We start from the raw sequence: 24,133 nt of genomic DNA on the forward strand, positions 1-24,133 counted from the left end.
ACGTTAAAAGATGTAAGACACAAAAGCTATTTGGGACCATCAGTAATGTTTAAGAGTGTGAAGAGGCCTTGAAAATAAAAAAGTTTAAGAACTGCTGCTACGCTACTCGATACCAAATCTCCCTTGGGTTTTTAGGGGGTTTTTTTTGTCTTTGGCTGTGCCACGCAGGCATGATCCTAGTTCCCCAATCAGGGATTGAACCTGCGCCCCTGTAGTGGAAGTGCAGAGCCCTAACCACTGGACCGCCAGGGAAGTCCTCCCTCGGGGTTTTTGAAGAGGGCATCTTGGCAATTTGGAGAAGACTATTCTTCCTGCCCAGGGAAGGACTGGCCATGTTGCAAGATGTATAGCATCCCTGACTGCTACCTACCTAACGCCAGAAGACTCCACAGGTGGTATGACAGCCAACATGCCTCTCCCTATGTGTGTGAGTGCATGTGAGTGTCTGTGTGTGTGTGTATTGGGGAGGTGGGTGGACACTGGACCCAGCTGACAGCACATGCGCTTGCCCTCACAAGATCCCACTGCTGCTGCCTCTGGCCTTTGCACTGGTTCTTCTCCCAGTCCCAGCAGAAAGTCTCTTCAAGTTCCTGTCCCCCGTCTGACTTCCCCTCTTTGTTCCATGACAAAGTCACAATAGGTAATAGGTGGCAAGGACCTCTTTCCTGGGAATTCATCCCAAGGACATAGTCCAAATGAAGGAAAATGCTAAAAGCAGGAAGATGTTCAATTCAGCGTTGTTTACAATAATGATGATGATGATGATCTACGCTGACACATCACACAGAAATATGCCATCACAGAACCAGGTAAGTCATGTGGTACTGCTACTTGATGGGTCACTACACAGCCACACAGTATGACAGTTGTTCAGGACAACTCCAGAAACACTCGCTGAGTGCCACCTCCTGGGCTGGGGTACCGGAGACTCAGTGGGGAAGGAGATGGCCCCTGCCCTCAAGGAGATCCCAGTTAAGCGACTGTCCACATGCTGTGGCTCCCTGTGGTTGGTATAGGGAGCCAATTCCATACATCCAACGACTAGAAGGAAGAAATCCATCTCCCCTGCCCCCAAAGGCCTTCCCATCCGTCCTTCTCTTTTTCTGATGGCCAATCCCCCAGCAATGAGGATATTTTTAGCGCCTGTGACAAAGTGTTTACATGAAGGCCATTGAACCACATGGTGACGTGTCTCTTCCCTGCACAGGGTACAGGACATGCTGGCCAAATGGATTTCAGACTGGCTGGCTTTGGGTCCCTCCCATTCCTTCTTCCTCTTTCTCCTGGTCCAGGTCCAAAAGGGCAATGGGCTATCCTGGCAGGACATGCTTGCTTAACTTAGGCAGAGGCAGGCAGATCTATAAATAGCAGGTGTTCTGCAAGCAGGCAGGCCGAGCTGTGAGCAACACAGAGATGCTGGCCAGTCCCAACGTTAAAGAGCCATGAGCCTCCAGACATGGGATCCCCCATCTCCAGTTCTCCAAAAGCTGGAGGCAGAGGAAGTGTGGCAGGCTGAGTGAGGCCCGAGGGGGGCCCAAGGAGAGAGAAATGATCCCCAAGGAGGCGCAGGCCTGTGTCCAGCTCAGCAGAGAGGTCAGCTCGCTGGACATCATGTTGACCAAACCAACAGCCGGGGCTGGCTCTCTGTGGCTGAGACAAGTGGACAAACCATGCCCACTTTCAAATGCCCATTCTTGGCCCTCAAGATGCAGAGATGCACCCGGCCCAGGTGGCTTCTCAGTAAGTCCCCACGAAGGATGAATCACACATTCCTGTTCCCCATGGAGCTCCCCGGCCAACAGGGAAAACAGACACGCACACAGGCCATGCACCACAAGCAGTGGGGTCAGTGGGATGAAAGCCAGCCACACACTCTCTCACACACACACACACACACACACACACACACACACACACACACACACACACACACACACACACACACACACACACACACACACACACGGTGTTTTGGGGCACATAGAGGGCAGAGCGGGAAAGGACTCCTGGAAGAGACAATGCTGGAATTGAGTTTTGAAGGAGAGAAGATTGAAGCAGGAAAGTAAAAGAAGGGTGTTCTTAGTGGAGGAGCAGAGCAGATGCAGACCGCCTAGTCCAAGTCCTGGAGACAAGAAAGTTACTTCATTAAGCGCGAACGTTACTTAGGGTGATGAGAACATAGGATGCGTCTGTATCTAAGTCTGTATCTACAGCCACACCTATGCATCTGTAGTGTAAATGCCTGGCAGTTAGCTTTTTTGATTGTAATGTAAGTGCCTGACATTAAACTTTTAATTGCCGAGGCATCTAATATTTGAAAGGCACCCATCTCGAATAAACATACTGCCACAGCTACACAACTAATTAAATGGCCAGGTGGCCCTACCCGTGAAGTTCCTCTTTCTAGAAAGCCCTGGGTAGCCTAGCTAACTGACCTTTTGAGTGGCCTTGCTTCTCCCTTCCCACACTTTAATTCTCGCTCTTCTGTTTTAAATCTGCCAGTAAAGAGTGACCCTGCAAAACACCAGGCCCCCAACCTTTGCCCCAGTAAAGGCAGAACCCCAGGTCTGTGCACACCTCCACCTCCCTGCGTGGCCCGGGCCAATAAACCTTGGGTTTCTTTCGAAGTTCCCTGATGGTCTTTGCCGAGGTGCATCTTGCAATCATAAGAACCACGAGAACCAGAAAGCAGTGAGAAGGCCAGGGACGTGGGCGGTGTCTCCAGTGGTAGTGGCCTTGTCCGTCCTGCTATGGAATTTGGACTAGGTCCCGAGGCCATAAGGGAAATGGTCACTGCAGGCTGGAAGGGCACAACTGGATACCCTTCAGGAACAAAGGCTATTGTAAATGCCCAAATGCTTATCAGCTGGGCCTGATTAGAACAGAAATTAATCTTTTGAGGATGACTCAGTCTATGGGTTTGGCTCCTAAAAGGACGCAGTAAACTTCCATGCATTGGGTGGATGCCCTCTTCCTGTGACCCTAGTGTTGTCAAGGCCTCCAGGCCTGTTCGCAGCAGCTACCCCTGGGATGTCCATCCTTTCACAGAAGAGATGTCTTTGCTGTAGCTGGACAGCTTTCCCTCCTACCCCCACAGCTCACCCACGTCCCACCAGTGCGGCTCAGCTCTAATGTAATAATAATAATAACACGGCTGTAACTTATCCAGCATTGGCTATGGGCCAGGCACCGTGCCCAGCTCTTAGAATCATCGTCTCATTTAATTCTCACAACCCCTCGTAGGTGGGGTACTGTGATTGTCTCCTTTCTTACAGACCAGGAATCTGAGCCACAGAGTAGCAAAATGCCTGCCCAAGAGCTGGAGAGGGACAGACGCCGGTGCCTGCCAGGGGGATCCCACTCCAGGGCCTTGAACTTGCTACAGCTTGCATGTCCCCGTGGGGTCCATCTCCCCTGGTGGGTGGGACTGGCCCCGTTTATCAAGAGAACAAAGTTCAGCAGGTTAAGGACGCACAGTTGGCAATCGCAGAGCTGTCCCGAAGCTTCTTCTTTGGACTCTAGGGCCCTGGCTTCTTCCCTTCCAGCCCGGCTGTCCACCGGGGCTGGATCTTTGAACATCCAGGGAGGAGGGCACTCCCTGCAGCTGTCAGGAGCCTGACCTTTTCTAGAAGATGGTAATGATGTGAGGGATGCCTGCTGACAGCTGTGAAGAGCCACTCTGAAGTCCAGGAGGTCTGTGGGTCCCTGGTTCACTTTACAAATGAGGCGACAGGTGTTGGACGGGGCTGGATCTGGGGCCGGAGGCCAATCAGGGCCTCGGGAAGGTACGCGCAGGGCAACAAAGAGGGAGAAAGCACAGACAGACTGTGCAATCAGAAGCTGGACCAAAAGTAATCAACAGGAGAGCAGAAGCCATGCTTGAGTTTGTCACCACCATATTCCCAGTACCAGGAGCATGACAGGGTCTCAGTTAAAACCTATTGAATGGATGCGTGAACGAAATGAGCCATTATAACCGCCGTCCAGGCGAGGGTACAAAGGCTGAGAGGGCGTTCAAGCACTGCTAACACTGTTGACAGTGTTATTTCTTATGTATCCCACCTTCACACCTAATCAAAGCATTTCAGCATGCTGGTAAGAACTCTTTGTACGGATCAAACACTTATCAGCCCATTCTACGGATGTACTATAGCCACTCTCCCATGCTGGCCCCTCCGGATGTTTCCAGAATGTTGCTAGAAAAGAGTTAAACAGCGAAGACCCTGGAGAGGCAATGCAGCAAGGGCACGGAGCCCTGGAGGCAGGCTAGGTAGCTTGAAAGCCTGGCTCCTCCACTTATTAGCTGTGCATCTGTGAGTGAGGTACCTGACCACTCTGTGCCTTGGTTCCATCATCAGTAAAACAGGGAGAATGTCAGCAGCTGGCATGCAGAGTGGCTGTAGGGTTAAAGGTGTCAATATTGGGGGCTGTCAGGAGAGTGTATGAGCCCCGGTGAGCCCTGTGTAAAGTGCTCACAGCCACTCCACCAGCACTTACGCTCCTGAAGGCCAGGCGATTCCACAGAACACTGTCCCGGAAGTGGGATCACAAGGTCAGCCTGCAGAACTTCAAGGAAAACACCTTTGAAAATCGCAGCAGCGCTAAGAGAAAAAGTGTCTTTAGCCCAAGAACAAGGGTTCGGGGGACCCAGAAGGTGAGGCTGCCTTACCACCAGAATTCCAGAATTCCCACTGCCAGCCTTTCTGCCAAGGGTTCATCCAGCCTCGCAGGAAACAAACCCTCGCGCCCTCTCACCTCTCCCAGAGGAGGCCTGGGCCAGGCCAAGGAAGGTAAGCACCAGGGGCCCTCAGTGGCTCCCCATTAATCTAGGGCTTGCATTTTAAATTCCTAAACTTGTATTCTTCTTCTTAAAGAGAACTCCCAAATTGTATTAGCTTCAGGAGTCACAGAACTCGGAACTGCATCTCGACGTACCACTGATTTGTTAATCCGTCTGTTTCTCCCATTAAATTATTAACATCTTGAAGACATAGCCCTTACCTTATTCTGTCACACCTCCAGTGTCGGCACAGTGCCGGGCACCTAGGTGTGTTTGCTGAATGAATGAATGAATGAGGGGATGAGAAGGAAAACACCCGGTGAACTGAAATCTGTTAATTTCACTCATTCCACTTGGATTCCGTGAACTGAAATCTGTTAATTTCACTCATTCCACTTGGATTCCCTCCTCAGAATCGCCCAGAACGGGTTAATCCTTTTTCACCTGACAGCCTCTCAGATATTCAAAGATGGCTCCTCTCTTTCAGGAAAACAACCCTCCTGTAACTAGTGCTCTTTTCTTAAAGGTTATCAGCAACAGAAATTCCACCAGGCTTTCCACTGCTGTCCATTTTCATATCCAAAGACTGCCAGGCTGTGCTCTTATCTACACAGAATGCCTTGGCCTGCGGTCTGTCTGTGGTCCAGCTGATAACATTTATTTGGGGGGAGGAAATGCTTGAGTTCTGAGGGAGAGAGCCCACGCATGTGACTCTTCAGGCCGGAAAGGATGCCCTGGAGAAGACAGGCCTGGCTCTGCAGGGGCCAGGCCACAGCCCCTGGAGGAGAGTAAGTGAGTGCTCTGCCTGTGCTGTGATCGGCAGCCCCTGCTCTCCCCACCCTCGCCGTCTGTTCTCTCCTATCAGCAGTGGGACGTGGTTCCATAAACATCTCCTCAGAGTGACCTTCCTGGACTACCACACCTACACTGTGATCTCCCCCTGCTGGCCCCCCCATCCTGCTATTTTTTCCTGCTCACGGCCAATCCCTTCCCTTCCCCGCTGTTTGCTAGGATGTGAACTCCCTGGGTCTTTGTCTGCCTAGAACAGTGCCTGGCACATAAGAGATCTCAGAGATATTTGTTGACGCACAAATGACACTAGCATTTACCCGCCACACATTCTGCATACACTCTGCTGGGTGCTGGGGGTACAAACATGTTCACGTTAACGTCTCTGTGCGTAAGTCCCTCGCCCGGGGAAAACCCCACTGCAAGAGAGGAAATGCCCTCTCCCCAGTTCCGTAATCACACCCTCAACCTGATCAAGGTCTCTGCAAGCATTGGACAGCGGTCACATGCCACCCCCTACAGAAACACACACACACACCAGCCATCGCACACAGATGCACATTTCCACCACACGCATCTCTGCACACCCTGTTGTACGTTACGTGATTCCATCAGTGATGCAGACCGTAAGCACAGCTCCCTGGGTGTGAAGGAGGTAGCCGTCCACACACGTATTTTGCCTTTCTTGCTGCTGGAGGGCCAGAGACCCCAGGTCCAGGTCTGTGGGGACAAACGCTCCCCTACCTTTTGCTGTTTTTTTTGTTCTGGGACAGGACTGTCTCCCACGGCCATCTGATCAAATGTCACCCCGCAGACAGGCACTCTCTGCAAGCTTGCCCTGTTCACTAGCTGCAACACTCTGTACCAGTTAATGAGGTTTTCAGAATCTTGCTTCCTCCTCTGAACCTGGGCCAGTGGGATTTTTTTTTTTTTAAAGCATTGACTAATTTAATCCTCACATCCACGGTGGCATTGGTACTTTTGTTTTTAATTAATTTATTTATTTTTGCTGTGTTGGGTTTTCGTTTCTGTGCGAGGGCTTTCTCTAGTTGTGGCAAGTGGGGCCCACTCTTCATCGCGGTGCGCAGGCCTCTCACTATCGCGGCCTCTCTTGTTGCGGAGCACAGGCTCCAGACGCGCAGGCTCAGTAGTTGTGGCTCACGGGCCTAGCTGCTCCGCGGCATGTGGGATCCTCCCAGACCAGGGCTCGAACCTGTGTCCCCTGCATTAGCAGGCAGATTCTCAACCACTGCGCCACCAGGGAAGCCCGCCAGTGGGATTTTGTGAGCAGTAACGGCAAGGAAAGGGTCTGGAACAGGACCCGATCCACGGTTAAATAAATGCGGTGGGCGGTGGAACTGACAGCGGGTCAGGGTGACTCTTCATCGTCACTTAGACAGATATGAATTTCAAGAACGTTCTAGCATCACTGTGTGCCTCGTCTGGCGAAATCTCCTTCTGCATGCAGGAAGAGACACCTTGATCGCTCCTCAAGACTGGAGGAAGGCAGGACGGTTAGGACCCCCCAGGCGGGCACCTTGTTTTCCTCTCTTCCTCCTTCCATCAACCACACAACTGGGGAGGTGCCCCGACTCCATCTGTGGGTTGCTCCCCAGGGTCCCCCGTCCAATGGCTCTCCCACCCTCACTGCTACTGTCAGCAGCTCCCACCCATCTTCCAGCTTGAAGACCATCTGTTCTCTGGGGTTTTTTCCCCAACCCTCTCCTGCTTGAGTTATCTCAGCTCTCAGCCGGAAAGATGGGTGGTGGTGTCCCCAGAGCACTAGTGGGGAAACTGACATGGCTTGGACACAGAAGGCACTTGCCCCAGACCTAACAAACAGTGGCCCTGACCTCCCCCTGGTCCTTGCTGATCCCTCTGCCCCCTTGGCCTCCGGGTGAGCGGTGCCCTCGTGGCCTTCCTGTGGGCTACACTGACTTTGCCTTCAGAGGAAGGAGATGCTGACAGGCTGGGCAGCCTCCCCCGGGGCCTCCTGATGGGCACTGTTCTGTGTCTGCCAGAACTGAGAAGAATCGTGAAATACGCATGTGTTTGTCTTCTAGGCAACCACGGCCTAATTAAGGAGGCTTAACTATGTACTTTGGGACAAGATTTTGTGGATGAGGGGAAAGAAGGAAGGAAGAAAAAGAAAGAAGGGAGAGTGAGAGGGAGGAAAGGAAGGAAGGCAGGGAGGGAGGGAAGAATCCTGTGCTGACCGTGAAAACCCTGGGCTGGAGGACATGCTGGCATCACACAGATTCTGTCCCTGGTGGATGTGACCCGAGTGCCACCATTAAGTGTCCTATTTATAGCCCCCGACATAGGGTTTAGTGAAGGAGCCTCTTATCTGATTCTCAGAACAATGCGAAGGGAGGGTGGGAGGAACGTGGGTGGCGTGAGGTCAGACACTGGCAGGGCGGGGGTGGCTGGAGGGGGCCGGTCCCCACCCGGGGGGCCACTTCCATGAGCCTCAGTGTCCTCAACTGTCGAAATACTGTTAACAAGAAGGACCGAAAAGCCCTGTTTAGAAGGTTAAACGCGTCCAGAATGTCCAGCATTTCCTGGGCAGAAACTCAGGAAGGATACAAGGGCAGAGAGATGGCAGAATTCACAAAAGCCAACCCTGACTTGCTGAGAGGGAGGTCAGGGAGACTGGGGGTCAGGGGGTGGCCTGGGAGGCTGAGGTGTAGACACGATGGGGGTCCCTAGAGGAGGGGGCCCGCCCAGTGGGGTCATCTAGGAGTCCCGGCACCCGGGTCCATGCCTGCTGCCGTGTCCCCTGCTCTGGCGTGCACATGGGCACCAGAAGCTCTAGGACAACCTGAGCTGCCCAAGTCGGGCGGAAAAGCCAGCGGTGAAAGTCGGCCGTGGCAGCCTTGAACGAAGGGCTGGCTTCTCACCCTGGCTCTACCTGCTAACGGGCTGAGGAATCACACGGGTCAGGCCTCCGTCTGAGCTGTCTTAGCAGTGAAATACAAGGCAGGGAATGGCTAAAATGTCATGTCCAAAGTCTCAGGTGGACCTCGTCTACCATTAGTGTCCAGGGGCCACACCATAGCTTCTTAAGCCCAGCCAACTTTCCCAGCCTTAAATTTAGACAGCTCCGGAGACCCCCACCCTACCACCTCCTCCAGGAAGTCCTCCATGGTTGGAAGCTCTGTATGAGGAAGAGCTTTCTAATCCACAGAGGTGTCCAGAGGTCAGAGGGCCACTGTGTGGGGCAGTGATCTGGCTATCACTGGCAGCATTCAAGCAGAGGAGGGATAACCACATAGTGGAGTTGAAGTGAGGAAACTTCAGTGGGAAGCTGAGCAAGGGATTTCCTAACTCGAAAGATGATGATCATAGCATGTACTCAGCAGGCACTTTAAAGTAGGCACGCTGCAGGGCCCTGTTCTAAACACTTTCCAAGTATTTAGTACCCACCAAGATGTAGGTACTATTATTATCCATATTTTATAGATGAGGCAATGGAGGCACAGAGAGGTTATGAAACACACTGAAGGTCACACAGAAAGGAAGTGGCAGAGCCAGTACTTCTATTGAGTGAATCAGTGAATGACTCGGTCGATAAATAACTGAAGTCTGGAAGAGGAAGGCTGAACAAGGGCGCTGCTAAGGATCTTTGCAAATGCTTGGATTTTACAATTCCTTCTGATTTCACGCTCTTTAAATGTGCAACCTTTGTAACTTGCTGTCATTTAACTGACTCACACACAACTTCCTTCCAACCTCTCCTATAACGGTTACAGCTTATGTTCAGAGAAAAAGAGAAAACCCGTTTACTCCATCCCAGGGGCAGGTTCCCAACAATGCAGGGGTATTCTGATATTCCAAACTGTCCCCAGGGCCAGTACGTTTTTTTCTCCTTGTTTGGATGTTTGGCATTGTAGAGACATCAGTTTCATTTCTATAATCCTGCAGTTCACAAATGATTTTCACTTACCTCAGTCTCTTCCCTTCCATAGGTTACAGACAGAAAAACAGAAGCGGCTCTTATGTTGGAACCAATTCTTCAGACCATTCTGAAAGGTGTGTTTTTCATTTGAAATTTCCCTCAAGTATGGTACACAGCCACGCTACCTTCTAATCTCTCCTTTTCATTTTAATTTCCTTTTGGCCAAAAGACTGAAGTTTAAAATTTAAGGATACGCTTCAGAAACACCCAGGAATACCCCCCACTAAAACATTCTTGTTGGTGGCCACTAACATGTTTCCCAAGCAACAGTTTTTATTCATCAGACTCTCCACCAGGTGGTAGGATTAACAGTAACCGGAACAACAAACACTTCTCTCCACTGTGAAGATGTTATTAAAAGGCAAGTTTTCAGTGTTGCAACAGCAACGTTTACTGTTCATTTTGCTTGAAGCAGATGCCAAGAGACACCTGTCTAGGGACCTGGGTAGGTTTCCACCCCGGATGACAAACTTTATACCAAGCCTTCCTGCTCGGTCCTTCCTCAATTCCCAGGCACCGTGGGGCTCTCTGAATTCAATTTATGTGGACAAGTCAAAGGATGAGTGCTTGCAATCAGCAACGCAGGGATCCTGTGGAGATCTGAGAATCCAGCCGGACTATCGAGGGCTAAACAAACCCATCCAACCAGCCCCAAATGGGTGAATCAGGGAAAAGGCCTGGAGCCCCAGGCCTCGGCAAAGAGCACGTGGAGAAAAATTAGAACCTCCTTCCAAAAAGGATGTCACAGAACCTGGGTCCATCTGTCATGCCTGTCGGGTGGGATGGCGCACGTCTTGGGCTACGGTTGGGAACAGATACCTGGTATGATGTGCTTCATAGCTGCACCTCCCAGGGCAGCTGCCCCCCTTCCTGGTTCCCCTGATCTAGAGACACAGGACGATCCTGGCAATCGCACAGCATATGCTGCCTGAGATCTTGGGCTTCGGGCAGATACGGAACCATCATGAATTCTGGCTCTGCCACTTTCTAGCTATGTGACCTTGGGCAAGTGGCTTCACTTCTGTGAGCCTGTTTCCACATCAGTAAAATGGGTTAGGAAAAAAGTACAAAACAGTGATTTACAGGGCTGTTATAAAGACTAGGGATCTAGTATTCAAGAAATGATCAGCTCTAACTGAGGAGGGAATGTGTACATCTTAGCTCAGTGGAAGTAGAAGTGCTGATGGCAGGCCCTGAGCACAGGGGAACCCAGAGACCACCTATCGCTAGGCTCCAAGGTTGAACTCTCGGGGTTTTCTAGAAAATCCAACAAGTGAAACTGTAGTCTTTGAAATCCTTCTCAAGGACAGAACACACACAGTAACCTCTTTGCTGACAGTTCATCACTTTACCCCCAAAAATGTACAGGCAAGCTTCCCTGTTCCAAGACTGCCTGCAGCTTTCTCCTAAACTCTATTCATGCAGTTGTTCTATGACTTTTAACTCCATGTACTAGCTGACTCCCTCCCCTGGAAGAAAATCATTGACAGGCAAAATAATTAAATAGCAGGGAGATTATCTAGCAAAGTGTCTGAGTTATTGGCTGACAGCTCCTTTCTGGAGGTTCCACTGTTATGTGCCTACCTGAGTCTCACCAGCAGAACCCCACCTTGATGCTCTAAGCCTCCCCTGGGGCGGCACTCTCTGGCTTCCTAATAATGCTAAAAGCTAGTTCTCGGCCAAGTCTGTTTCCGGTCAGGTTCATCCACACTTACTTTGCATGAACTGTAACTGGCAGCTGTGGTTGTTATGTGCTGCTGTGTTGTGTTATGTTGTGCTGTGTTGTATTGCGTTGTTATGATGATAAAGTTTTGGTTCCCTAAGTTGACTCTAGGATCTAATGGAGATGCTGAGACTTAGTTTATGGGATTTTTTGCCCCTGTTCTCAGACTTAGCCAAGTGGATGGAGGGAGAAGGGGGCGAGGTAGAGACAGCAAGGCCCCGAGGGGCCGGGATGCAGGGAGGCAGCCCCACCACGGCCAGAGGCCATATCTTAAGCCCATGTGGACCTGCTCACCTGACTGACCTTCAACTTCCTCACCTGTACAGTTCAAGGTGGGAAGGGTGGGTGGTGGGAGCTCCGAAGGGTGAGCGGAGGAAGGTGTGTGATGGGGCTTCAAGGCAGCTGGAAATGTGGGCTTATTCCTTCCCCCGGAGTCACCTACTTCCCATGAGGGTAATTCCAGGCACACGGAAGATCCGGGTGTGGGCAAGACCACGTGACCTTGGGTACGTCTGCAAAATGGGGAGGGCCCTGATCCCAGTGGAGCACACAGAAGAGACGAACGGAGGTCCAAACAGGGTCAGATGCCAACGGCTGTGAGTGCGGAGGTGACCTGTCTTCATCCCGTCATGTCCTTGAGAAGCTCCAACATGGAGGCCCGTGGCCTCTGGCTGCTGGGAGGGCTCGTCTCTTGGTGACACAGGGATTGTGGGGGCAGGCAGGACAGAGCCAGGTGGCAGAGTGCATCCTCCTGTCCCCTCCCCGCCAGGGGGAAGGGGGAGGCTCTTCCACAAGCTTCGATCAGCTCCTACTGCCGTGCTCTCCTGGTTCCTCTCCCCCATCCCTCCCTCTGCCTCCTCTGGGGGGGAAGGGAATGGTGGCGCGTGGTCACTGGGCCCAGGTACTGCTACATCCCTTACTGATTTCCCTAAATACTGCTCCCAGCTCTGTGAAACACTCTTTACTAAAACTCTCCACTCAATGTGGAGTGTTCCTTTCTACCGGAACACAAAATGATCTGAAGTTTAGAATACTTGCTGCTGCACTGGGCACACACTGAACATTTAATGAGAAGTAGATGTTACTCCTTTTATAATCAAGAAGGCCTGTTCATCAGCCTCATCCTGTCTTGGGGGATTTATATCACCCTCTACTACTTGAGGAAATGGAGATTCAGAGCTTAAGTGTGTGGATGAAAAATGCTGCTGCCGTATCAGCAAATAAAGGATGCTGCAGCCGTCAAGACACTCCAGTCACCCCTGAGGGAGCTCAGGATGGCAACAAACCCTCAGACCCTGCAGCCACCCCTAAAGGTACATCCTGAGGGGACTCAGGAGGGGAAAGGACAGGATACTTGCCCTAGAGAGCTGAGATGCACATCAAAGGAATGATTTCAATGAGCCCAGACATGCATCTTCCCATACACAGAAAAGTGCCAAATTCATTCACTTGAGATGTCTGGTTTTCTCTCATTAGTGGTAATCTTTTGATGTTCGAACTACCTGGTCTTTGTGGCAAAAACCCCGCTACATCCTGGTTCCTCCCTGACCTACTTGGGGCAGTCCCTCAGAGCGATCTGAGAAGCTGTCTCCCCGGCTTGAATTCCTCAGAAAGTCCACCAAAAAAACCCAGAATTATCAACCTCGACTTCTAGGTTGTGCCTTTTTTTCCATCGACAAATGATGTCCCCAAGGTCATGGGCGGCAGCAAGTAGAATAGGGTCAGGACTCGGGTGGGGCACTTCTGAACCCTGGGCCAGCGGTGCCCCTAACGGGAGGAAATATCCTGACACCAGGGCCGTCCCTCTAACGCTTGTCCCTGGGTTGACACTACAGAGTCCACTCCAGGTGCCTTCAACTTTGACACATGCCACACGGCCTGCTGACCAGCCAGGCCACCTGAGCCAGGACAGGCTCCGGGCGCAGAGCATCCCTCTCCCCCAACCCAGGTGCCACCGCTCCCGGGAACCCTCCAGGTCATGCCCAAGGGAAAAAGAAAACTTTAAACGCTTAGGCAACCTGCAGGAATGAGAAGAGAATGCTACTACCCCAACCCAGCTATTTTGCCTTGCTGCCTCCAGGGTGGGTTTTTTACCCACCACTGAACATTAAAGCCAGCCTCGGGTTTCAAGTGTTCTTCCATGAGCTTCCCAAAACGTTCCACCTCCAGTCACCTCTTCTATTCCCACGCGCTCTGTCCCGAGGCAGTATCTCCAGCCAGCAGCACTTCCTCTTAGAACCCTCTGGAACCAGACTGTTATTAACTGGGTCCCGGGGGGCTCTGGGAGCCCAGCCCCACAGGCAATATCCTCTCACGCATGACCTTGCTTCATCCTCATAGTGGCCCACTTCCTGGGGGGATAATCGCCCACCTGCAACTCAGATTTGGCCAACGGAGGTGCAGGGCTTGCCGGAGCTCACCCAGCTCGACCTGGGCGGTGTGATCCTGAAAACCTGGGCGCTTTCCGCCCCCACGCTGCCGCTGTGCCATTTCACTGCACTCTCCCAAATCAGCTCCTCCAACCGAGCATTAGACAGAAAGCATGGAATTGTATTTTTTAAACCCAAAGCAGCCACTGGCATTCTTACACACCATCCCTCTGAAGCCCAGAGCCCTTGGAGGACTGCAGGGTCCAGGGACCTGCACCCTGGCTGAGTAGCAAGGATGAATCCCACAGAAGCAAAGCGGAGATCAGCACGGGAACCGGGGGCCAAAGCACCGAACCCCTAAAATCCCCAGTTCCCTCCCCTCTGCTGAACCATGCATAAAAGACCTCTTGTTATTGTCATTTTACTCTATTTTTCTTGCGCACACAGGGCACATGCCACTTTGACTCGATACCAGTTCTATGCATTCAAGAAAACACTCTTGCTCTCCTGCAGTCTGACTTGTGCCTGGAAGAATTCCCCAAGGTACCCGTGGGTTGTCTCCTCAATGAATCTTTCCATGGGTCCCCCAGGGAGAGGAATCCCTTTTCTTCTCTGTCGAAACCCTGCCTCGGCCAGTGCGTATTTCTGCTCTAGTGCAAACCCCCACTATAGAGTAACTCTTCATGTCCCCATGCACCTCCCCACGACACCGTGACCTCTGGCGGGGTAGGGATGGAGGGGACAAGGACTGACCACATGTCCCTCCATCTCTATAGTTCTAGCACCTTGCATGGTGCCTGGGAGACAATAAGTTCCTAATAAATGTTGGTTCAACCGAAACAATCCAACCAGGTGGAACCAGAAGGTACATGATGCCGACTCCCACGTACCTCCCCATCAACCAGTCAGAAGAATGGCCACCAGCTGATCACGCCCTCTCTGAACCATTACCATAAAACTTCTCACTACCCCCTCCAGGTTGGGACACATAGTTCTGAGGGCATTAGCCCGCTGTGGCCCCCTTTGCCTGGCAAAGCAATAAAGCTATTCTTTTCTACTTCACCCAAAACTCTGTCTCCGAGAGTTAATTCAGTGTCAGGGTACAGAGGCCGGATTTAGCTTCATCTCCAAGGATTTATTTGTCTCCAACAATGAAAAAGAGACATAAGTGTATGGAAATGAGTGGGCTTGGGGAAGGGGGAGCCCAGACAGCTAATCCATTTAAAGTTTGAGACCAGCCAGCAGTCTAGATCAGCTCTGTCACTGCAGGTCCCCGTGACCTCTCCACGGGGCCTCAGTATTTTTGCATAAAATGAAAGAGTTAGTTGAACAAAATGATTTCTAAGAACATCTCAGCTCTTACCGTGGGAACCACCTAGGTCCTGGAGAGGTCCCTGTGGTCCCTATTTGCAACATGCATCATTGGAGAGTCCTTACAGATGTCACCCCAGAGCCGGAAGCTTCTGGGCCTTGTCTCCATACCCAATGCTGCGAATCGCTGGAGAATAACTTTGCCAAGTGAGGGTGGGCTTCTCAAGGCTCCAGGAGTGAAAGGGGGTACGCAGTTGGCATGGGGTGGGCTAGGTTGTCTGTGATGCCAGGGATGCCTGGAGCATTCTGAGGATGGAGCTGGAGGCAAAAGCACATGGGAGGGGGGCACTGTTTTCGCAAAGAAAGGCCCTAATGCCCCCGAGGTAATGTCAGCAGAGCTCCACACCGCTCACTGCCCAGAGTGACACAGACCCAGAGCCTGAAACAGTCTGGGTTTTAAGTGGTCACATAATTGAGTGCTGGCCCTGGGGCTAGAACGCAGGGTCTTGCTGGGGCCCAAGGCTGGGTTCCTGGGACCAAACTGAGCAGAAGAGAGCGCCCAGATCCTCCGCTCTGCAAGGGGGTTGGCAGTGCTGGAGGTTCCACAGGGTTCCATAACTGACCAAAGTGTATGGAAGCCTTATTCTAGAGTAATTCTTTGTGACCAGGCCAGCTCTTCCTCCAGCCCGCGGTGTGTGTGTTCAGATGCATACGGAGAACTCACTGGGAAGCCGTGTATGGACAAGATAACTGGTTGATTTTATTTTTTGCTTTCTTGGCTGCTTTTTGTGGTATGGGAGGGGACCTAGGAGAGGGTTAAGGTTTCGATTCTGCAAGGCCAAAGCCCTGTCCAAATATAATGCCTTTGAGTCAACAACGGATTCAGACAGAGTTAACTGACCAGAAGATTAAGGGGCCCCTTCCTACGGGGCTGCAGACAGCTTGTCTCCAGGTGAGGTTCCCGGGGCTGGTGGTGGAGAGAGGAGAGGGACACCCACCTGGCGCAGAGTCCCACGCACCCGCGAGGCCCCAGGACCTCCGAGGAACGCTCGCCACTCGGCCCACCGGTGGATCCAGCCCACCAAAGCTGGGGCACCAGAAGGCTCTGACGACCAGTACTAGGCAGGTCCCCGACTTCAGGACTTCAGGTGCTGGTGAGCCCAGCCGGGGCGTGCCCGGCCTGTACCGCCAAAGTGGAAACAGTCCTAAGGTCAGCAGGGGGCTGCTTAAGAGCCAGCTTCCGGCTGCTGATAGAGCTTGCAGGAGCGTAATCTTCAGCCCTTAGAGAAATTCCTCCGCCATCACTTCTGGCAACACTTCCTGTTTTTTTTTTTTCTCTAAACCCAGTGCTCCAGGGGGCTGCTAACCACCCCCGCCAGCGGAGGGAAGTGAAGGTAAGACTCTGCTGGGGCCCAGGCCCTGGCCTTGCCCCAGCGCAGACCTGGACAGCAAATGCAGGCCTAGCACAACACAGGGGCAGCATATTCCCACGCCTGTGGGATAGTTCAAAGGTCGGGAAAGGACCCCCTACTTATTCGGTCACGTATTCAGCAAAATAAATTTTTCTTATGATGAAATTCCTTTCCCCCAAACTTGAAATCGAGGCATGTGAATATACACATATGTAGTATGTGAACATACGTATGTATATCTACTTATACACACACACTCAATTACACGTAATGTTTATCTTGCATAACGTATTTGTAAGGTAAGAGCAATGACCCCGATTTACCCCCACTCCGCACCCAGATCGGGGCATGTTATGGTGAACTCTCGGGTCGGTCTTTTCAGCTAACCGCAGGATTTCAGAAAAAGGCCGGGCCATGGTGTTTGGGGGTAGGAACCGGAGGTGCAGGGCGCGACCCAAGGCACCCTTGCCTCCGCGCCCCTTCCAGCCTCGGAACCAAGATGCAATCTCTAGAGTAGTCGGCAGGGGGCAGTGCACCTTGCCTTTTCCGAACGTCGGGAACGCTCTCCCGCAGCTCCCGGGAAAGAAAACCTGGCGGCTTCGCCCCAGCGTCTAAGAAGAGCGCATCTCTGAGCCCAGCACGTAGTGGGTGCGCAAGGTACGTCTAGAAGCCAAAAGCGCTGGGCTGGGTAGATAGATGCGAAATGAATAGTAAACGTGGGGAGAAAGAGGGAAGGGACGTCCCGGCCTCTGCCAGCGCCTTCCCTCGAAGAGGCCTTTTCAGACAGCCTTCATACGTACCTACTGTGTGCCAGGCGCGACGGCTGTACAACCTCGTTCCCCGCCGACCTCATTTTCCCCGCTGGCGAGTACCGCCCCCCGCCACCTCAACACACACACACACACACACACACACACACACGCACACGCACACACGCGCTCACAAGCACACAGCCGCAGAGCGGGAGCGGGTGCTCGCTGTCTCCCTGGGGAACCATCTCTGCACAAATCCGCGTGGCGTGGGACCTGGGAGGGGGATGAGCCGGAAGAGGCGAGAGGTCCCCGGACGTGGGCACGTGAAAGCCCGGCGGATGCCTGATGCGGCGACGACGCAGTGAGGAGGTCACTGCCCTCAGGGTCAAGGCTGTCTCCCTCTGTGGGACACGCAGAACCCGCCCAGCCCCCAACCACTCGCAGACTTCTGAGCGGGCACGTGTCCGCTCGCCCAGCGACCCCACCAAGCCCCGAGCGTGAAGATGCAGTTTGGGACCCTCGCGTAGGAGGGAGGAGAGACTCAGGTCTCCGGCGGAAGAGCAGAGCCCAGATAATCCCAACACCCTTCCCAGGAGACCAGGCCTCGGGATACAGCGAAGGCGCCCAGCTGGGGAGCAGCCTCAATCCCCACGTCAAGTTCAGCCGCGCTTCCTCCCGCAAGGTCAAGTTCAAACACACTCTCGCTTAGTGAAAGGAGGAGCTAGAAATTGCGTCCCTGTCCCGATTCCGAATCAGGTTGTACCCCCATCAGGGCGCTATGCCCCGGTGGCACCGCTCACCGCTCCTGCGCTCCCCCAAGGAGCGGCCCCTACGCCGCGCGGGTCACACACCCGAGACGCAGACAAGTTGCTAACTTTTGTCAGATTATTTCGCGGCAGCTGCGGCGCCTACCGGGACTGGGGCGGACCCAGAGTTTCAAGTCGCCACGGGCACCACCCCCGCCACGCTCCCCTTCGCCCACCCTGTCCACCACGCCACGTCCAGCCGTCCTGTCCCGGGTGCCAACCTCTCCACCGTATCCGGAGCAATGCGGGCCTGCGGTGTCCCCGGGGGCGATGGCCACCTCCTCGATCTGCGCCTGCTCGCAGCGGATTTGGAAGCACCATCCGGATACCATCCCTCGGCCGCCCGACCGGATCACTGGGCGGCCTCCGCGCGCCCCAGCACCCCTGGTTCCGCTCTAAAGCGCCGGAGGGCGACCCCGTTGGCCACTCCACCTTTCGGCGGCCCCCACCGGGGAGATGCCAGCCCGGCGCCGAGTGCAATGTCACTGGGGCCACCCCGGGGACCGCTGCCCCAGACCCGGTGTAGGCTCCCCGTTGAGCACCCAACAGCTGCTTTTGAAACGGCTGTAAACCCCTGAGCCCGACCCTCTTCTGCGACCTCCTTCCTCTCCCAAAGACCCCGGCGACACCGCTGCTAAGGAAGGGGTCTTCCTACATTTGCCTTCCTCCCTCCCGGCACCTGAGGTCTTCAACCCACTTCCACCCTCCTGTCACACCCTCCTGGATCCTTCCTCACCACTTCTGTCCCCGGGTGCGGACAATCGCCCCTCCACTCGGAGAACACAAGCGAAACTGCCGGACCCCAACTCCGGTGGATGCAGCCCCCCGCGCACCCCCGGCTCCGCGCGCTCACTCACCGCGGCCGGAGACACGCGAAAGTTTCCTGGGCTTCGGGGGATGAGGGGATTCGGAGGAGAATCAAAAGGGGGTGTCCCGAACACTCGCCCCGTTCCCAGCTCACATCGCCCCTTTCTCCTCTCTCTCCTCTTCCTCTTCGTTCTCCTTCCTCTGGTCTTTGTCTTTGCAAAGTGTCGAAACTGTCTGGCATAGTGGAGCTCCGCCGGCGGAGGCTGGAGCCGGGGAAGCGGGGAGGCGGGGTGAGGATGGGAGCGGTCTCGGGAACACCTTCCCCCGGGTGTAACGGAAGGGGGAGGCGGGAGGGCCGGGGAGGGGCCGGCCGCGGCCAGGAGCCGGGGCGCGCGCCGGAGCCGGGCGGGCGCCTCTCCTGCGCGCGGCCCTCCCCTTCCTCCGCCCAGCGCCCGCCCCTCGCCGCCCGGCGCTCTCCTCGCGTCACTCCCTCCACCCGGACGCGGTCGGGTTTCCACACGCTCTGGGCTGCCTGCGAGCCGAATATAGAGCTCCGAGCCACGTGGACTGCTGTCGGCTCGGGCGCGGGGACCGGATCGCCGCCCCGAGAGGGGCTCTGCGGGGACGTCTCGGCGACACTTCGCGCCGGGGCCGCCGCCTTCAGGGTGGGAAGGCTGGGGAAGAGAGGCCAGGGGGGCCGGGGGATCAGCCCCGCGGAGGAGGTGACGGCGCCCTGCGAGAGGACGGGCTCTGAAGAGCCCGAGTCGGGTGCATGGTAGCGAGAAGGGGCCGATCCCCCCTGCTGGCGGCTGGGCAAAGCCACCCCCTTCCTCTAAGGGCGCGGGACTCGCGGTGGGATCTAGGGAGAGGGAAGGGAGGAGTGGGGCTAGGGAGCCGGTGAGGCTCGGGCGGGGGCCCAGATAAGAGCCGCGGAGGCGCCACCGCGGCCCGGCCCCCGCCCTGGCCCTCCTGCCCGCCGCTGTATTTTTCCTCCCAGATGCGGAGGCTGCAGCGTGATCCAGAGCAGGTCAAGCTCTGGGCAGCCGGACCCCAGGCAGGAGCCAACCCCAAAGGGTTCCTGGGGCTGGGGCTTCGAGGACCGGGCCCCCTTTCAGGGTCAGGTTTGCGCGGTTTTTGCCCTTCCTTCTTTACAGGGAAGTGTGCGCGCTGGAGGCGTCTTGCTCAATGGCAGAATGCCAGTCCTAAGGCTACGTACGTGCAGGACACAGGATTTAAGAGGCGTTACCAAAAAATCTGGTTTTACAGTTCTTATCCCCTTATTGGGGTTTGTCCTCTTTCACAGTTTTCCTGAGGAATGCTAAGAGGAAAAAGGCATAGCTTGGCCTCGGGGTCAGTTAATTCTTTCAGCTTCCCTTGCCCCAGTCGGAGAGGTCAGCCTTCTGCAGTGGAGTCAGAGAGCTCGTTAGCTCTTCATCAGAGGAACGTGTAGTGTGTGCTTCAGACCAGGACCAGCTGGACCCGACTTCTTGGTTCAAACCTGCCACTCCCTGGATGTGTGAAATCGTTGGGGGAAACACTGACTGAAAGCACCAGCCCTGGCCAGGCAAAGACAGTAACAGTTTGCATGAGTTATTCTATCACAGGAGGTCCTGGTAAGGATCACAGAACTAACAAGCCACCAACAACCGGTATCCGGGAAGGGTCTAAAGGAGATGCCAGTCCACATGGCCTACCAACCTCCCAGAATCCTCCTCGCTGGAATCCATCTTGGCTGAGCGATGCCCACGCCACCAGAAAGGACCCTGAATCAGAATGATTGGCCAGAGGCAATCCGGAAGCTAACCCGATCACCATAAAACCTGAGACTGCGAGCCATGTAGCAGAGCCGTCCTCCTGGGTTCCCTCACCCTCCTGATCTCCACCCGGGTTCCCCTTCCCAATAAAGTCTCTTGCTTCGTCAGCACGTGTGTCTCCTCGGACAGTTCATTTCCGGGTGTTAGACTAAGAGCCTACTCTCGGGCCCTGCGAGGGGTCCCCCTTCCTGCAACAAAATTAGGCTAGTTTCAGAATCCCTAAGCCTACTAACTCTGTGCCTCAGTTTCTTCATTTGTGTAAATGGGCTTAATACTGTCCATCTCACAAGGTTGCTGTGATGATTAAGTGAATTCATGTATGTCCAACATTAAAACCTCTACTTAGCATATAGTAAATGCTCAATAAAAGTGTGTTGTGTGAATGGTGGATTTCTCCGGCACCAGGTTCCCTGCCCACAGCTGGGGGAGGCCTGCCCTAGAGAATGGGGTGGTGGTATGCAGAAGACTTCTGGGAGTTGAAGGAGAAAAAGAGATATTCAGAGCAGAAGAGATAACGATTAAAAGGGGCAGGGGAGAGAGTGAGAAAATTCCCTACTAGAAGGGGAAGGAAAAGAGAATAGGGCAAGGGGGGGGGGGGGAGCCGAAACAAAAAGCATGCGGATCTGCAAGAGTTCTTCAAGGAGCAGGAACCCTGCCAAGCTGCACCCGGGCCCTGCTGCCTGGCTAAGTTTCCTGCCCTCTGGGAGTTTGCGAGAAAAGTTTTGGGTATTTCGTGACCTGAGACCTCTTGCCTGAACGTATTGGTTTTTGTTTCAGTTCTAGAGGGGGGTGGAGGTGAACCTTCTGGCCTGCCTGGAAGCATCGTGTGGGCTTTGCTCTTTCTGAGATGTGAGTCAGGGCGTCCACCGCACTTGGCATTCCCCAAAATGCTTTAGTGTTTGGGACGAGGGGAGCAGAGAGGGTTCCCAGGAACATCAACTTCTGTTCTCTGCAGCGGCAGCATCTTCCAGCCATGGGAACCTTCTGACATGGACCTCTCAGACTCAGCACCTGGGGGCCTGGCTCGGAACATCAACCGGGTCCAAGTATCCAAATGTAAAAGTGGTCCTCTTGCTGTCTTCACGGGGACAACTGCCTCCGGCGCCCTGTGGATTTTCCTGATTGTATAATCGGCGGCGTTTGCCTTCTGATCTGATCTGATTCAGCTTGCTGTGGGGAGGGAATGCGTCGGGTTTTGCTCCCGGCTGACTGCAGTGCCCATCTCATACCAGTTACATGCTAGATGCTCAATAAAGACTTCCTGGATGAATTAGTAAAGAAATGTTGTTTATGGCAAGGATCAAATAGGATAATGTACAGAAAAGCGCTTTGCAAAATAGAAAATGCTTCCGTCGTTAAGACTATCCTATTATATCCTAGCAGGAGGGAGGTCAGATGGGGCAAGTGAGCGGCCCCAGACCATCCAGCTCTTTTGCTTTGCAGCCCAGAATCAGAGTCGGCTCTCGGTTTCCCCCCTGCGTTCTTGGCAGTTCCCCTAGATGACTGTACAGTGAGATGGAAATTTCTTATTAAGCAACTCTGGTGAAACATGCATAAATCATCAGCTTATCCATCTAAAAAGATGTACATCAGACACATCTTTTCCCAGTCTCTGGTGGGTTAACCTGGGAGGCTTTTTCTAGCCCCACTTCCTTTATTTTTACAATGTACTTCTTACCAGGTAGCACAGAAGGCCTCTTTCCTAGAGTTATGACATGTTATGAAAGCACTTCTGATACCTTCGCCAGTTTCCAGGAGCCCGGATCTGGGGCTATGTGTCAGGATTGTGTGTCTGTGAACATTCCTGCTTCTCACCCGCACTGTGTCTCCCAACATGGCCAGCCAGTAACAGTCATGACTGGAGTGTCTGCACAGTGAGTTCCCTGGGAGCTCTGACGTTGATTTAATGCTCACCATCACCGCACCCAGCCCCACAATGTCTTCAGAGCAACAGCAAAGCTCTTGATGGTTAAAGAAATTGATTTAACTGATTTAAAGAAATTGATTTAATTGATTTAATTGATTTAAAGAAATTGATTTCATCCTTTCCCCATCCCCTTTCTTGGTTCATCAGAGTGGAACAATCCTAATGGGTTCTGATGCCATCTGGGTGATGGTGCAGAAAAGGAAAGAGCTGCCTTGCTTGTCAAAGATGAGTTCAGAGCTGCTGGGTACTTGGTGTTTGGTTTTGGGCAGTGTTTTACTTTGGGTTCTTGAGGCTGTGAGGACCTGGCCCAACTTTCCTTAAAAAAAGATTAAAAAAAAAGTGATGTAGGGATATACAGACTGACTAAAAGTGGGGACCCAGAAGGTGAATGACAGCCTGTCTCTGTGGCCCTCTCTGTCTTTCTCTTTCTTTCCCTTCCTTGTCTCTCTGCTCTCTCCTCGCCTATAGGCATTCCCTGTTAAGTCCTGGGGTCGCCCTAAAAGTTTCCTGTATGCTTGTAGCCCCAGCCCCTCTACATCGTGGCAACTGTTCATCCGCTCCAAGTTTTAGTTTTTCCAGGAGAGGAATCTGACTGACAGATCTCATTCCGTTATAGGTCAACAATCCAACTGTGAACAGGCTGCTCAGGCAGCATGTACCCACGTCAATAATAAATACGTGGATGGAGACCTTTACAGGAGATTTTGCATTACAGGGGACGTAGGACCCATGATTCTTCAGTCCCCTTCCAACCTTGAAAATCTCTAGGCATTTGAGTCAGCAGTAGTAAACAGAGCCATACACTACACTGCTCACATATATTAGATCCAACAGCTAAGGCAGCTCACTACTCTTGTCCAATCATGACTCCCCTAATCTCTTTGCCAGAAATTGGCTCAGGAATAAGTAGATTTAATCCCTGTTTGGATCAACAAGATAGAAATATACTTGGGTCTTCTAGGAAAGAAGTTCTTAAAAGTATGCTTTGGGAAGCTACTCTTTATTTCCAGCTGGATATGAACAAGGAAGTATTTTTATTTCAGTTTCTCTGGAAGATATCTTATGCCCCTGCCGGAAGCCAAATTGAAGCTAAGTATATCCAGAGCCCAGATCACACTGTACCTGAAGCCTACATTCTAGTCTTTCTTTTGTATGAGTCAATACAGTTATTTTGTTTAAGCCACTTTAGGTCATGGTTCTGTTACTTGTAGCCAGACACTTGATAACCTATATAACACTCCAGCCAGAGTGATTTTCCTGAAGTCCCCCTTCAAGAAAGTCATTCCCCCAAGTCACTTCCAAGCTTTCAACCCTTAAAACTTCAATGGCTCCCATTGCCTTGGGAAGTAAATCCAAACTTCTGAGCCTAACAATTAAGGTCTTCCTTGATATGGTCCCAATGTATGTTTCTCACTCGTTTCCTTCCACTCTTCCTCTTTGTGAACCCTATATAGCAAACATGACTCAGCCCAGAAGCTCTGGTTAAATGAACACATTTCTGTGTCCTTGAAATCAACATAGATCTCCCTGTTGCTGGGCTGGTAAAGATTTCCCTAATATCCGTCACAGGACTCTTCAAGCCCCGAGGTATGCAAAGGTCCAGAGTTCTAACACAGGGCCTGGTACGAGGGAACTCTGCTTCTTAGCAGCATTCACTATATCAGCACAGCCTCCTGCCCAACCCA

General features: G+C 53.0%; 1 protein-coding gene and 1 long non-coding RNA gene across 4 annotated transcripts in view; one reads left to right on the top strand and one right to left on the bottom strand.

Annotated features, from left to right (window-relative positions):
• ST3GAL1 (ST3 beta-galactoside alpha-2,3-sialyltransferase 1) overlaps positions 1 to 18,993 on the bottom strand; it is an 88,327-nt gene extending 69,334 nt beyond the window's left edge. Inside the window, exon 1 of one of the 3 annotated variants that reach the window (XR_009536571.1) lies at positions 18,758 to 18,993. The gene's annotated coding sequence lies outside the window, so the exon portion shown is untranslated. Of the gene's footprint in view, positions 1 to 18,121; positions 18,180 to 18,757 lie in introns of those variants that run through there. The other 2 variants (XM_060128577.1, XM_060128579.1) reach the window with 2 other exon arrangements.
• Positions 18,994 to 19,194: 201 nt separating this feature from the next.
• LOC132507834 (uncharacterized) lies at positions 19,195 to 20,628 on the top strand. Its single transcript, XR_009536328.1, has 2 exons — positions 19,195 to 19,372; positions 20,011 to 20,628. It is a non-coding gene; the product is annotated as an uncharacterized LOC132507834 (long non-coding RNA).
• The last annotated feature ends 3,505 nt before the right edge of the window (positions 20,629 to 24,133 follow it).

This window comes from Lagenorhynchus albirostris, chromosome 17 (assembly GCF_949774975.1).
Source record: "Lagenorhynchus albirostris chromosome 17, mLagAlb1.1, whole genome shotgun sequence".
In the NCBI taxonomy this organism is placed as follows: Eukaryota; Metazoa; Chordata; class Mammalia; order Artiodactyla; family Delphinidae; genus Lagenorhynchus; species Lagenorhynchus albirostris.